Consider the following 14,379-nt stretch of genomic DNA (forward strand, 5'->3'; position numbering starts at 1 on the left):
GCCGAGTGAAGTGGAGAACTAGTGGAGGCTGAGTAAATTAAATACAATGGGAGCCAAGTTATGTTGACACTTTCAAGTGCCAAATGTACAACTATTCGTGCTAAGCATTCAATACTAGGTTTGGAAAGGTATAAAGTCAAATTTTTCTCATTTTCATGTCATTCAAACATAAGAGCAAAACAAGAAGAGTGTAGGAGTGGTCATACAAAAATCTTGAAGCTATTTGCAACAATCTCAACAATAATTCAGCATACATTTTGATGATCTAAGGTATTTATCAAGTGTCAAGCTATGCAGTGTTAAAGTTTTTAATATATTAAAACCCTAGTTTGGTATAACAGCTTCTAGTTCAAGGAACCCCAAAGAAAAGGAAAGTCATGAGGTCTAGTTAGTTAGTAATGAGGTAAAACAACCCAAGTTTAGGCCAATCCCCGAAGTCGCCTATAGAAACGACCCTACTGGTGCACTGTCCATTATCCCACCAAAGGTTGTTATGGTAAAAGATGTAAGAAAGTGTTATAACTGCAAGATAGGAGTAGTAGGTGATCTTGAAATATTTCAAGCCTATGAAAAACTGTGTGAAAACAAAATTCTGAAGGATGAATTTTAGATAATTGAGAAGAAGGGTTTAAGAAATGCCCTAGTTTACCCTACAGGATTCAAAACAGAATGGATACATATTATTTTAAGTAGAATTCACAATGGATGTTTGTGACTGGGGATAGGACCTGTAAAAATTACAAAAAAGATAGTACATAGGGTTATGAGTTTCTCGACCCTAGATTGGCCCAAAAACTTGCAAAGTGACTCCAAAGAGGTAATTGAAAAGAACACAGGGGCTAAATTGAATAAAAGAGGCATGCCAATTGACATGATCATAGATCCTCTTTTGGACTTTGCTGTGAGAATCATTTCTCACAAGTTCTACCAGTCAAGCAGATTAAATAATGTACCATGTATTGCTTTGGATGTAGCCTATAAGCTTGTAAAGAGAGATCACACATATGATCTATTAGAACTAATGTTGCAAAAAATAAATGAAAATCTAGGAGCAATAAGAATATCAAAAGGTGCTCAATTCAAGTTTGGTTCAATTCTTATGTGTATATTCTTTTATGTTATGGAAGAGTTTCCTTCTATAGGAAAGGTGAATTAGAATCCAAAAAAAACTACAACCACACAAATTAGTGAGTTCATTGATCAGATGGGTGATAATTTTGAGGCCCAAATGACAAGCTACTTTGAGGATTTCAAGAAATCCATGAAACAAAGAGTAAGAATAATAGTTTCTCTAGAGGAAAAACATATCAATGAAATAGGCTTTTTGGTTGACATTGACTATACCTATATCCAGGTAGCAATTCTAAGAGTAAGATGACTAAGGCCATTGGGTTATGAACTTGATGTAGATGAAGCCTCAACAAAAATCACAACATTGCTTGTAGAAGAAATTGATAAGGCAGCTCCTCACTTTGGAACATATGATGTTGTCAAATCCAAAGTTGAGATTGAATTAAAGATAGCCACTATTATCAAGAAGAAAGATAAATTAGGAAAGAAGATAAAGAAGAAATTTGGAGCAAGCATTGAAGAAGAAGCAGGTGGTGAAGAAGAAGAAGAAGTAGAAAGACAAAATGAAGAAGAAGAGCAAGGGAAAGATCTAATGGAGTTAACTCAAGACTCAGAAGGAGACAAGGAGAAAGGTACAGAAGAGGTAGAAGCTGAGATAAAGAAGAGAAAGGCTAAAAATCAATCTCCATCTCATCCCAAACCCAAGAAGGCAACCAAGCCTGCACAAGCCAAGCCAACACTAGTGACAAGAGCCAACACAAGGGCATCCACACAAAAGGCCAAGGAGCAAGTAAGAGAGAAGAAAAAGGCCACTAAATTGACTAATGAAATGCCAAATAAAAGAAGAAGGTATATGGCACAACAAGACACTGATGATGAGGAGAGAACAAAATTAGAGGATATCAACCAATTTAGAGTTGTAAGCCATCTTCCCAAATCTGCCATAGATAAGATTTGTGAGAATATTAAGAATTTAGATTTGAATGACTTGAAAAATCTTGATCTCAACAAGCTAAGTAGAGAAGAGCAAGATAAAATAGAGGAATTAGTGTATGCCATGATGATAGAATTCAAAAACACACCTCTAGAACTTGACAATACCATACCCAAGGAACTATATGAGATAATTGAGAATAAATGGCATTATTGTCTAAAAATGGAAAGGGAGATTAGAGAATCTACCTTAGCTCAAGTAAAGCTTGACATGACAAAGGGTCAAATAAAAAAGGCTAACAAGAAACATGGTGGAAAATTTGCACCTAAGTATAGAGCCTTCAACATCCTTTAAAACAAGATTGAAGATGTAGTGAATAAATCCACACAATTTTGGAAAAAAATTAATAAGATAACTGATGAAAAGGTAGAGGAAGCAAATAAGGCAGAAATCAGTGCTAAGGAAAAGATAGAGGAAAAGAAAATAGAGGAGAATAAAGGAGAGGAAGAGAAGCAAGAGGAGGAGAAGGAAGCAACAACAAGAGCTAAAGAAGAAAAGAAGAAAGAAGAGGAAGATGAGAAAATTGAGGAGGATAAAGAAAAGGGCGAGGAGGAAGAAACATAAAAAGAAGATATGGCAACAACTGAACAAGAAGAAGAAGAAGAATAGAGTGTGCAAGACACACAAATTCCACCTCCTAGTCCACCTCATACAACCTTTATACCTACATACACAATAATCATTAAGGATGTTCCTAACAAGTTAGCTCAGAACATCAATCCCCTAACTATAGAGGATCTCTCCAAGATCCTTCACCAATCCATCTATAGGCACAGTTATGCACAAGCCCTATATTGGTGAGTGTAGATGAGCTACAAAAGCCAGTAAAGGAACCACAAAGAGAAAAGGTGAAATCACAAGAACCACCTTTCACTTATACAACTACTTATACTAAAATTTTGATGCTTCCACCACCTATAACAACAGGTGATAACACATAGAAGCCAAGTATAGAAGAAGGGAAATCAAATGAGAAGGAGGATACATCAAAGGAAAAGGAGCAGGCTTCCATACAGACATTGGTAGAACTACCAAAAATTGGTACTCCCACAAAGACTCCTCAGAAGTTGAGCATTGAAGCCATTCCTTTGTAATTCTCAACTCCAAGCTCAAGTTCAACTAGAGTGGCAAGGGTACTTCACTTATGAGACCCTGAATTAGATGAAGATGTTGTAATACCCTCCTATGATTCCAAGACCATCACATTGGTGCAAATCAATGAAATGAAAAATGCATTAGACAGAAGGATAAGGTAGGAAATATTGAGGAAAGAGTTCAAACACAAGCAAACACTACATGAGATTAAGGCCACCTTTATGGATGCCTTCATCTTGTAGTCTCCAGATGAGTCAAAGCCCATAATGGAAAAATGATCTAATATAGTAGTCCAACTGATCTATAAAGACTAGGATACTAATGCTAAACTCATGGAATGGTCAGAAAGAAAATTTTAAGGGAAAGTAAATGAAAAGATATCAAATGGTATAGCACTTGAATAGGTTGAGTTGGCTAAGAAAATAGACAAGGTCAAAGCTATACTTGAGAACATTTTCTCATTGTACAGAAAGTTGTGTGATTTTTCCAATTTCATGCAAGAAACAAGTTAGAGAATAATGAGCTTGGACAGAAATTTGAAATTTCTAACATGCAACTGCTAAAGGATCCAACTCAAAGTGAGAAGCATTTTACACAATCACTTCACACTCAAAGGGAGTTAGCTGTACTCACATAAGAGGAAGCCAATATAAAGGCTAAATTGATGCAAATTCAATCCTCTATCACCCCACATTTGGAAGTCCTCCACAAGGAGAAAATATATGCAAAAATAATTCTAAAGAAAGATCCTAATCTTTCTACACTTGATGGACTTGTACACTTTGCTGCAGAGATCGTTATCCAACACAAGTCACTTGACATTGCTTTGGAGAAGTGAGATGTAGCTCTGAAAACAATAATGGAGGTAAATAGTAACTTTTTGGCTAAGTATGGTATTACTCCTTAGAACCCTTTGACATTAGTGTAAAAAAGGGGGAGATATATGTTTCAAGGGGAGATATAAGAGAGATATAATAGTTTGATATAACTAAGGGGGAGAATACTATAAATTTTGATTACATTCTTTCATGGGGAGAAATAATGTTTTGGGGGAGATGAATGAAAAAACACACAGGTATAGATTACAAAAATAGGGAAAAGGCACACAAAATTTTGGTTGCAAAGAATGACAAGGCACAATCAGCTCAAGGGGAGTTACATGGTATTTTGAACAAATTTTGAAATTTTGAGGATAAGGTACTCATAAGGACAGATTAGTAATTTTTAGTTAAGCATTTTTGACACTCATGTCAAAGGGGGATATTGTTAGTCTTAGATGGTTTTGACATTTGAGTGTCAACACACTTAACCACTTTCTACATTAAAGCCAAGTACACTATGTATGCTGAGCCACAGTGCGTGCCGAGTTAGAATTCTAATAGGTGCCGAGCATTATATAAAGTGCTAAGTGATGTATAGGTGCCGAGTCATAGATGATGCTGAGCAAGATAGAAAGCAATAGGTGCCAAGTAAACTAGGATAGTATATGTTCTGAGCACCAATAGTCCAGTATGTGCTGAGTAACACATAATCAACATATGAGTTTGTGCCCTCACAAACTTAGATGTAAACCATTTTTGGAGCTGACATAGAAGGATTTTGAAGGAGAAAAAGGATAAGAATGAATCTTTATATTTCCTAAGCAATCATCATGCAGCTAATTAGAAAATGGAGAAGGCATGCAACCAATGATAAAAAATGCAAGAAATGAGCAAGAACTTAAGATTTAATATGGATCATAGATCCATACCTAACCCTATGTCTTGACAATATTTAAAAGGAGGTCAAAAACCTCATTGAAAGTGTGGAGAAGAACAAAGTATGGGAAAACTATAGCAAAATTCATTGTGAAAATGAGAAAGACTTAGAGGAACAGAGTAGCAATTACATATACAGTTGATTAGAATAGTATAAGGGACAAGGGATACGATTAGATATTAGATCTCAGAGGATCAAGATTAGAAAGAGTAGATCAAGTGCCTAAAATCAGCAATTTAAGATTGTAAGCAATCAAGTCAAAGATTCCTAATATTTTTTAGTCATTGTGTTAGATAGTGAAAATCCTATGTTGATGGGTTAGCTTAACAACTACTTTGTAGATCCTTTGAAGAGGTGACTAAATTCTTTAACAGGGTGACACTTCATGTAAAGTGTTTGCAAATCTTCTAACTAGGTCATTATTGACACAGTGTAAAGCCTTTAATAGGGTAGGCCTTTCATAGGGTAGACCATCAGAAGTGGTCAAACATTTATTGCTACAGTGATTTTTGTGGGTATCATCCCCACCCTAATTTTACCTTCCTATTCCTGGAGGGTTTTTGGGTTACCAAATCTAGTGTTATGTGTGTTATTGCATGTGTTTACTTTATGTTAACTTAATATATTTACATGCATGCATCTCATTTTCCAGTTATATATTTTAAAGGATTGGAAAAAGGTTAAAAGTGGGATACTTCTGATTCACCCGCCCCCCCCCCCCCGCCTAAGTACTCTTCCCATTTTGAATATTTCAACACTTTTCATATATTTCCAAAGGTTTCATTGAGTAGTTGGGTCTTCATAATGTCAAGAATGTTCTATTCAATGATGATGTCTAGTTGGTATTATCGGTACGTTTCATGTTGTAATAAACAATCCTGCAACAACTACTATGTGATCCAAAAGATAACTTTTAGAAAGTATGAAGACATTACTCATATTAAATATGCAATACTCTTGGAGGGACCTGAATTTCAACAATAAAGGGACTTGTACTTTTAGCTATTTGCAAAGTTTGAAGTTTCTCACAACACAAATATTACTATGTTTATGATTTCCATTTGTTAATTATAGTTATCATTTTTAGTAACTGATTATCTATGCCTTGCATTTTGTTTTTCAATTATCATTATTGTAATCATATTCTTCATGAGTGATTTGATGCTACCCTCATACATACATTATCGTTTGAGTACAAACAACCTTTTAGTTGGGGGGAGCACATACATTCCTTGCATGATTGTCATAGACCATTCAATGATGACATTTCATGAATTTTTTTAGGTTACCTCCTATATTCTTGGTGAAAAACATGCAATATGTAGATAAGAGGGGGAAAAAAGTATGGAATGATAATTGCTTTCATGACTATCTAATGCTTATCCCTTGCTTGAGGACAAGCAAGATTTCAGCTGGGGGGAATGATGAGCCTATAAAATGTAATATTTATATTCATCTACTATAACACTTTATCTCATTATTTCAATATATTCCCAAGCCATTTCCATACATTAACTTGATTTATAAAGCATTAACTATGATAAATGATTTATTGATTAACATTTGTATGTGTAGTTAGTTAATACTAAATACTGATGATTTATTATGATAATTGGTTATTATTAAATTATAATTACTTGAGGTTATTAACATTTTTTTTGTGAGGTATTTGATTCATTCATGTAGCTAGGAAGAAGGAGAAGCAAGTTGACACTTGTCAACATTCAACAATTGTAGGAAATGTATAAAAAGTCAAAAGTCAGTTTCAGAAAAATAGGCATACATCACTCAATTCTTAATGAAATTAAGAATTACTTATGGATTTGGAAAGATTGGAAAAAATGTGCACAAAATATTTAGAGTGTTTGAGTTGGTTTAGAATAGTTAATGAGCACCATGGATTAGAAGTTGATTGAGGAAAAGGTGATACGTTTTCAGACAACATAAAACCACTTTCAGTAAAATGGTCATAACTTCCACATTTCTTAATGAAATTTAGATTTTCAAAATGATATAGAAATATAAGAATGAGGAGAATAACATGGTAAATGGTTTTTATCTAATTCATAATAATAAATGAGAACCATGCGTTTGAGTGGACTGCTGAAAATGTGGAGTAGAAAATCAGCACACTTAGTCATTAGTTTTGTAATAAGTCTCTTTCTTGTTTAAAGGAATGGTGAGACACTTGTTAGATGGTTGTTAGAGAGTAAAATATTATATATTTGAAATTTTAATCAAGCATTTGAGATAGATTCAGACATAAATAGAGATATAAATAGATTAGATAATATACAGTTCCTGTAGCCATTACTGTGCAGTTTCTTGCAGTTTCCTGCAACCATTACTGTGCAGTTTCTTGCAATTTCCTATAGCCATTATTTTGTATTTAGATTTATTTCTAGCATTTTCATTTTAAAATGATAGAATATCTTAGAGCTGTTTATAGTGCATATACTTTGCAAACTTGTTTCAAGTATATGTCCTCATGTTGATAATTTAAATTAACCTTCTTTATTAGAAAGATAATTGCTCATTTTGGATGTCCAATCCATGAGTTGTGTTTGTAAACTAGGTTATTGATCTAATTGGGAAGCCAAAAAATACTTTCTTAGGTGTGAAGTATCACACAATATTTCTCAAGAGGCCGTGCAATAGAGGGCCACTGAATTGTGTAAAATGCAATTTAATGCATAAAATACCTTTAGTTCAACTTTTTGGATGTGTCAGAACAGAATGTAGTAGTGAAAAAATAGAAATTTAGTGTGTAATAGTAAACACCATGGTTTTAAAAAAATAGAGGAAATGAGCATATCTCAAACAATTGAACAAGGGACAAAGCAACCTTGTCAATACAAGCAATTGGAATATCAAAATAAAAATCCTACGAATGCTAACACCATATTTGATGTTTGAGAACATTTACACAAGTCTTATCAAATTCAAGAACACATTCCAAGAAGAACTACCTAAGTTCACAACTCATTACTCAAAAAATTGGCCCATGCTTGATGCCCTTTCACCTCACACAAAGTGGTTTCCCAGAATAGATGTTGGCTTTGTTATGGAGGTGTCATTGGCACAAATAGAGGGACACAAATGGTGAGTGCTAAATCTTGGAGTGATCAATGTGGTTCACTAGGATTGGTCCTTGCACCAAGATGTTGAGTAGATAAATAAGGTAGCTTCTATTCCTATGATGTTTAGTAAGGGTCTCATTCGTAACACTCCTCTTACACTGATGAATAGGACACCCTACCTTGTGGTAGGTAAAAAACCTCATGGCCACAAGAGTACCTTAAGAATTATTTCTTTGTATTTTCCTCATGGTCCCAATCCCACAAGTACTTCTACTAAGTGAAGATAAGTGCTATACCATCAAGGCTTTGGCCTTTTTCAAGGGGTTTGTGATTATAGTTGATTGGGTTAGCTGGGTTTTGCTCATTCTAACTTTGGGTCAGTCCTATTGGTATCTTTCCACCAATAGAATGCCCTCTAAAGGTAATACCTTTGTAGGAGATAGGAACAAAAATGTATCCACTCTTGGAGGTCAAGATTTCTAATTCACCCAAAGGTTTAAGAGCATACTCTCTTATTCCAAGCATTTCCCCAAAAGACACCAAGAAGCTTAATTAAAGCTGAAAAAAAGTGTAGTATACCACTCACTTTTAAGACTTAAGGGTGAGTCAAGATTTCTAATTCACCTCAAGGGTAAAGAACACACTTTCCTACCATCAAAAGACCCTACTAGAAAGTTTTATGTGCCTATGGAAAATAAAAAACTAGTATATTATCACACACAAAAATGAAATAAACACAAGCATGCTTGATTTTTTGTTTTTGCTTTGGGCATACCTACAAACAAGAGTTAGTAGCCCCTTTAATGCAAGGTCTTTGACATGCATTCTTTTATAACAATTTGCAAGAAATTTTTTAGGCAACCCTAAAAAACAAATGCGTTAGTCCATCAAGGGGTTAATCAAAAAATACAATAAACCTGCAAAATACCTTTGTTAGACAACAAATAATTCTAAGAAATCCAAAAAAAAAAAATGCTAAAGGCTCAAAATTTGATCAAATAATCCAAACAAAAATTAGTTCTAGACACGATGATACTTTTTGTTGACAGAGTATTGTAAGATAATTATTTGTATACATAGGCAATATTTTTGCTCTATGCGATACTCTGTTTAATGCCAGTGTGATAGACTTTACAAAAATATTGCGATAGTTCTCAAAAGAGAGTGTGATTGTTTAACTAGTAAAGCATGGCACCACAATAGAAAGAACTATCATACGATATTGAGAAAATATCTCACAATAATCCCAATTGAATAATAAAAAGGTACAAAACAACAAGTAAAAATGCTCAACTAAATGCAATTAGAGAGGCAAAACAACAATGTTCTACCCCACGATGGGTGCCACAAATGTACAATAAGAATGTGCACTCCTCTAAAGCCTTCTATCCAAGGTGTTTCATAGATTGGAAGGCTTGAATTGCAAATTAGAGCTCGCTATTCATAGAGTGCAAAGGCATACAAACAAGAATGAAAATAGCTCTGAGTTGAGCTTTAGAAATGCAACCCTTGCTAGTGAACCATGAAATAGAATATTCTTTAGACAAGGGCCAAAATCATAGTTTCAATGAACTCTCAAGGATGCAATGCAAATTGAACTATGCTAGCATGAAATGCAAAGATGCAACTATACTAACAACATGAGAGTGTTATAACCATTTAATTAATCTAAGTGAGCTATGCTATTGTAAAAGGAAAACTAAGCTAATGCACATGAACTAAATTAGTATGAGTATGTAATAATATGAAGATAAAAGATAGAAGTTCTCCATAAAATTCTCCAAGAAAGCCTATGAAAAAACTTGGAGCATAATATTAGCTCAAAAATGGGATCCTTAGAGAAGGAGATAACTCTTCCTTTTAAGGGTGTATAGATGATTGAGATCAAGATCAAGAGGTGAATGATCAAGGGTGGGGGTTGAATTTTAGCATGATCCATGTGCACATTTGTCTCCTCCAATAGAAATGAGTTGAATTTTTCATATGAGACAAAGTCCTTTTATTTTAATTTGAAAATAGGAGAAAAGACTTATGTGTGCAACTTAGGAATATGTGGGAATGGGGTTTTATTGGGACATGTTCTTTTAATCAAATATGGACTTAGTATATTATAGATAGCCTATAGATTATTTTTGAATAAATTGATTGTTGATGATTTGATCTAGCAAATGATTAAATAATTTAGCCAAAATGTAGAGAAGGGGGCTAACAGTTGAAGTGACCATTTTTAGGTGATTATAGTAACTTCCATACATATTTCTCTAATTATTTACATTCCATTCCGATTCTTCCAAATTTGACTCACTTCCATAATCATAACAAGAAGTTACCAAATTTTAAGCCACATCATCATGAATTTCTTCATTAATAGTCTCTCTTGGTTCTAATTGCCAGGACATTGAGATTGACTGAGCCACTAAAAAATGATTAGGAGAATGGGGAGATTAACAAGCCATACCCAAGGCACCTCTTCTAAAACATTTAAAAAACCCCTTTACAATGGATCTAGTGTATTTTTTTTCATTAGTATCTTTTGCATGGTTATTATTAGGTTTTCCATCACTCCATTATGTGTTATAAGGAAAGCTTTGCAATCTATTCTGTCTATTGAAATCATTATTAAATTGAGGTTTGTCTCCAGTATGAGTCAAATTGGAAACTCTAGCTAATGGCTTCATATTCTTTAATAGATTTAACATTTGATCCATTTTTTCCTCCTCGGTTTTCTTATTAGTAGAAAACTTGTCACCTTCCTTCTTATTACTTCGAGGATTAAACAATTTTTGATCATCTCTCCTCCCTAACTTGCCCAAAACTCTTCTATTATTTTCAATGTTAATAGCTACTCTAAAATCATCTCTGAACATTTTAGGATCCTTATCCCTTAGTATATAGGCCATTTTTTTGCCAAAAGAATTAAAACAAGTAGTCAAGCATACATTCTCATGCAATCTCATAACATGAAATAACTTGTACATCCCCTTTTGGAACCTAACATAAAAATCAAATATAGATTCATTCAGGTTTTTCTTGATGTTGTTAAATTTATTCAACACAAAACCAACATTAGTGTTGTCTCCATATTACTCTTTCAAACACTTTTCAAGATCATCCCATGAGCTAATGCTATTGTTAGGGAGCCTTCTAAACCATTCCCTAACATCTTTTGTGAGTGAATGCACAAATAAATTCATGACCAAATCCTCATGTTATACCTCATAATCATTCAACATGTCAAAAAAATTCCTAAGATGTTCCTCACCACTAATAGAATTATTTCTAGAGAATTTTGTAACCTTATCTCTTAGCTCATTTGAAATGGGATTAGGATAACCAAGTTTTCTTACAATTATTCATGTTTTTCTCCATTCCTTCTACTACATTACGAACCACATGTTCTTCTGGCTTCCTAGTGGAATAGGCAAGCTTAGCATCTTCAACTCTATGTAAGACTACATTATCCTTAACTCCACTATCTTCACTAGTTGTTTGACCTAAATGGGAGGGAGAAATAGACCAAGTGGCTAAGAAAACTAAGCATTCACTATAGTACATCCCATAAGTGGATGTTTCTGCCTCTCTTTTGGGTTTCTTGAACCTCATATCCTTCATGATAGAATCAAAAGAAATCACAGCTACAATATTTAGGTTTGGCAGCAATTGGACTCTTGTGATTCCTTCACTATCCTCCTCCCTTCCTTTGGGCTGAGGGCATCAAACTTGATCATAATTTCTTGCTCCACCTCTTTCCTAATGCCATTAGTATCATCATCTAGGTTTTTTCTCCTCTCTTCACATATTATCATGTAACAATCTTCTTTGAAATAGTTCCATAATAGTTGCTTGAAAGGGACTGATTTGGCAAAATTCATCATTAGAGACATCCACTTTACAAGACTCTATTCTAAGATTTCTTAAAAATAATCCCTTTATCTCTTGAATAGTAATGTCTAAAATTGGTGCTTTAGGTACTTGGAGCTCTTCATTAGTGGCACCTTTCTCAAGAATATATATGTATTCCTCTTCCTCATCATCATTATCCCCATAAGGAAAATTTAATTCTCCAAATTGTTTTGTTCCTTGAGTATGCTCTATCTCTACCAAAATATCTCCCTTGTCACCCCCCCTCATTCTCTTCATGTATATCTTCCCTATACTTTTCATGTGGAGAAACTATAGGAGGTGGTCTGGGGATCTAGGGGACAAAGATCTTCTTACTAGATTATTTGGTACTATAGCCTCCATATTTGGAATTTCAACCATTTTGGGATCAACAAGATTTTCTCCCATTCTTCTTCTCTAATACATCTTCAAATCTTCTATATTTTCAAGATCTTTATCTGGTTCAATAATATGGGCTTGCGTTTCCCTTCTGGCCCTCTTTTGTCCCTTTATTTCTTTTGGGATTATATTAGTGGACTACAATGTCAACATGTTCAAACTTTCTTCATTATCAACAATAGTTACGTTTGTTTTTCTTCCCCTCCCCAACTTCTTAGTCAAGGTGTCATATATACTTTTGAAATTTTCCAAAAGTATCCTCAATCTCTACTCTAAAATTTTGTAATCTACAAGTGGATCATACTTGGGTTCTTTTTCCCTTATCTCTTATAAGGTCTCTTCATATATGCATGAGTATGCTTTCTTCCTTTTCTTAACCATTAGATCCTGTTCATTTTTGATAATGTCCTCAGGGTAATAAAATTCATATTTACCCCTTGGAGCCTTGATTATCTTGCACATCAACCTTTCATAAAATCCCTCAATGTCATTCATCCTCTTTGAACTCACATTCTTATTGTAGGATCTAAGTAATTGAATCAGATTATTTCTCCCATCTTTGATGATAGAAAAATGATGAAAGATCATCAACTCTAGAAAGAAAATCCCATTCTTGGCCGTCTCTGGGGGGAAGTCAGTATCTTGTAACATGGAAATTTGTCTCATGACTTCCAAGAAACCAATTATCAATGAAACATACTTTAGAAGCATAAAAGGTCTTCCTGGAAAACCATTTACTCTGATAACTATTGTAGAGCATAAAAATAGATACCCCCCCACTGAAGACATATCTTTGGTACTAATTTAAAATCAATAGGTCTTAAGAAAATCTTTAAAGACCAGGGAAAGTTATCAACCTTATGTAGAATTTTTCTCCTTAGGGAAATCCCAAAAAGGTTTTCAAACAATAAAAAACTTGAGCCCTCCCAATCCATTGACATAATAGTGGACCATAATTGGAAAAATAATTTCTCCCCATCTCTTTGGAATTCAAGATCCATCTCTTTTGCAAAGTAATCATTATTATGGAAGAGAAGCATATGCATCAATAATGAATACCATTTAAAATTAGTAGACTCTCCCTTTCAAAATTGTCAATCCTTAATTAATATTAATCTTCAAATATCTTGGGAATCCATAAATCACAAGCTTCCCATACTTCTAAATACCTATGGAGATCCATATTGTTGTCTTGCTAAATTTTCTCCTATTTGCTAAGCCTAAGACTTGGTATAGAGTAATGTGGGTGTTTCCAAAACATCATTATAGTGTTCACAATTTCCTATTGTGTATGAAATAGACAGGAGAGTTGATTTCACTCCATCTACTTCTTTGAGGAAGGATATTATCATATTTTGTTGCACGTCCTTTCCTACCCTCTGAAAAGCTTCCTCAGAAATCTAAAAATCTATAACATCAGTTGCCTCTTTAGTAGGGTGAAGACAAAAAGCTTCCCTGATTGAGTCAACATTTATCTTTGTTAGAAGTTGTAATCTTTCCTTGGTGTGTTTATAAACCAAGGTTAGACCTCCTTTCTTTATTGTTATAATATATTAGGATATAAGCCAAGGTATCCTAATATATTTCTTTTTTGTCCTTTTTCCACTTCATCTTATTTTGCCCTCTAGTGGAATATGTGAGGACAAATATTTATTGTAATTTGTAATTTAGATTATTCCTCCTTAAGATGAATCTCACACTTGGCCTCACACACTTATGAATGGTGGCATTCATAGACATGGGAGTTCAATTCTAACTCCTCTCTCTCATATCTATTTAAGAGATGTCCCTCCTCTCTCATTTCTAATGAGGTTTCTTCCTCTTTTCAATTATTGTATGAGCGATTGCTCTCTCTCTCTCTCTCTCTCTCTCTCTCTCTCTCTCTCTCTCTCTCTCTCGCTCTCTTCTTAGGCTTTTCATGCCTCATTCATAATTTCACAAGGGGTTTTCTTTGCTTTCCCCTTTCCAAATATCTTGTCTCATGGTGTTGGATCTTGAAGCCTTCTCTCTCCTATCTTATGGTAATATCTTTTCATGCATTAACTCGCTTAGATTCTTTCCTGGTATTGCTTATTTACATATTTCTTTTTCCATTTCTAA

Source organism: Cupressus sempervirens, chromosome 10 (genome assembly GCF_028749045.1).
Source record: "Cupressus sempervirens isolate cs-2001-9-10 chromosome 10, ASM2874904v1, whole genome shotgun sequence".
NCBI classification, from domain to species: Eukaryota; Viridiplantae; Streptophyta; class Pinopsida; order Cupressales; family Cupressaceae; genus Cupressus; species Cupressus sempervirens.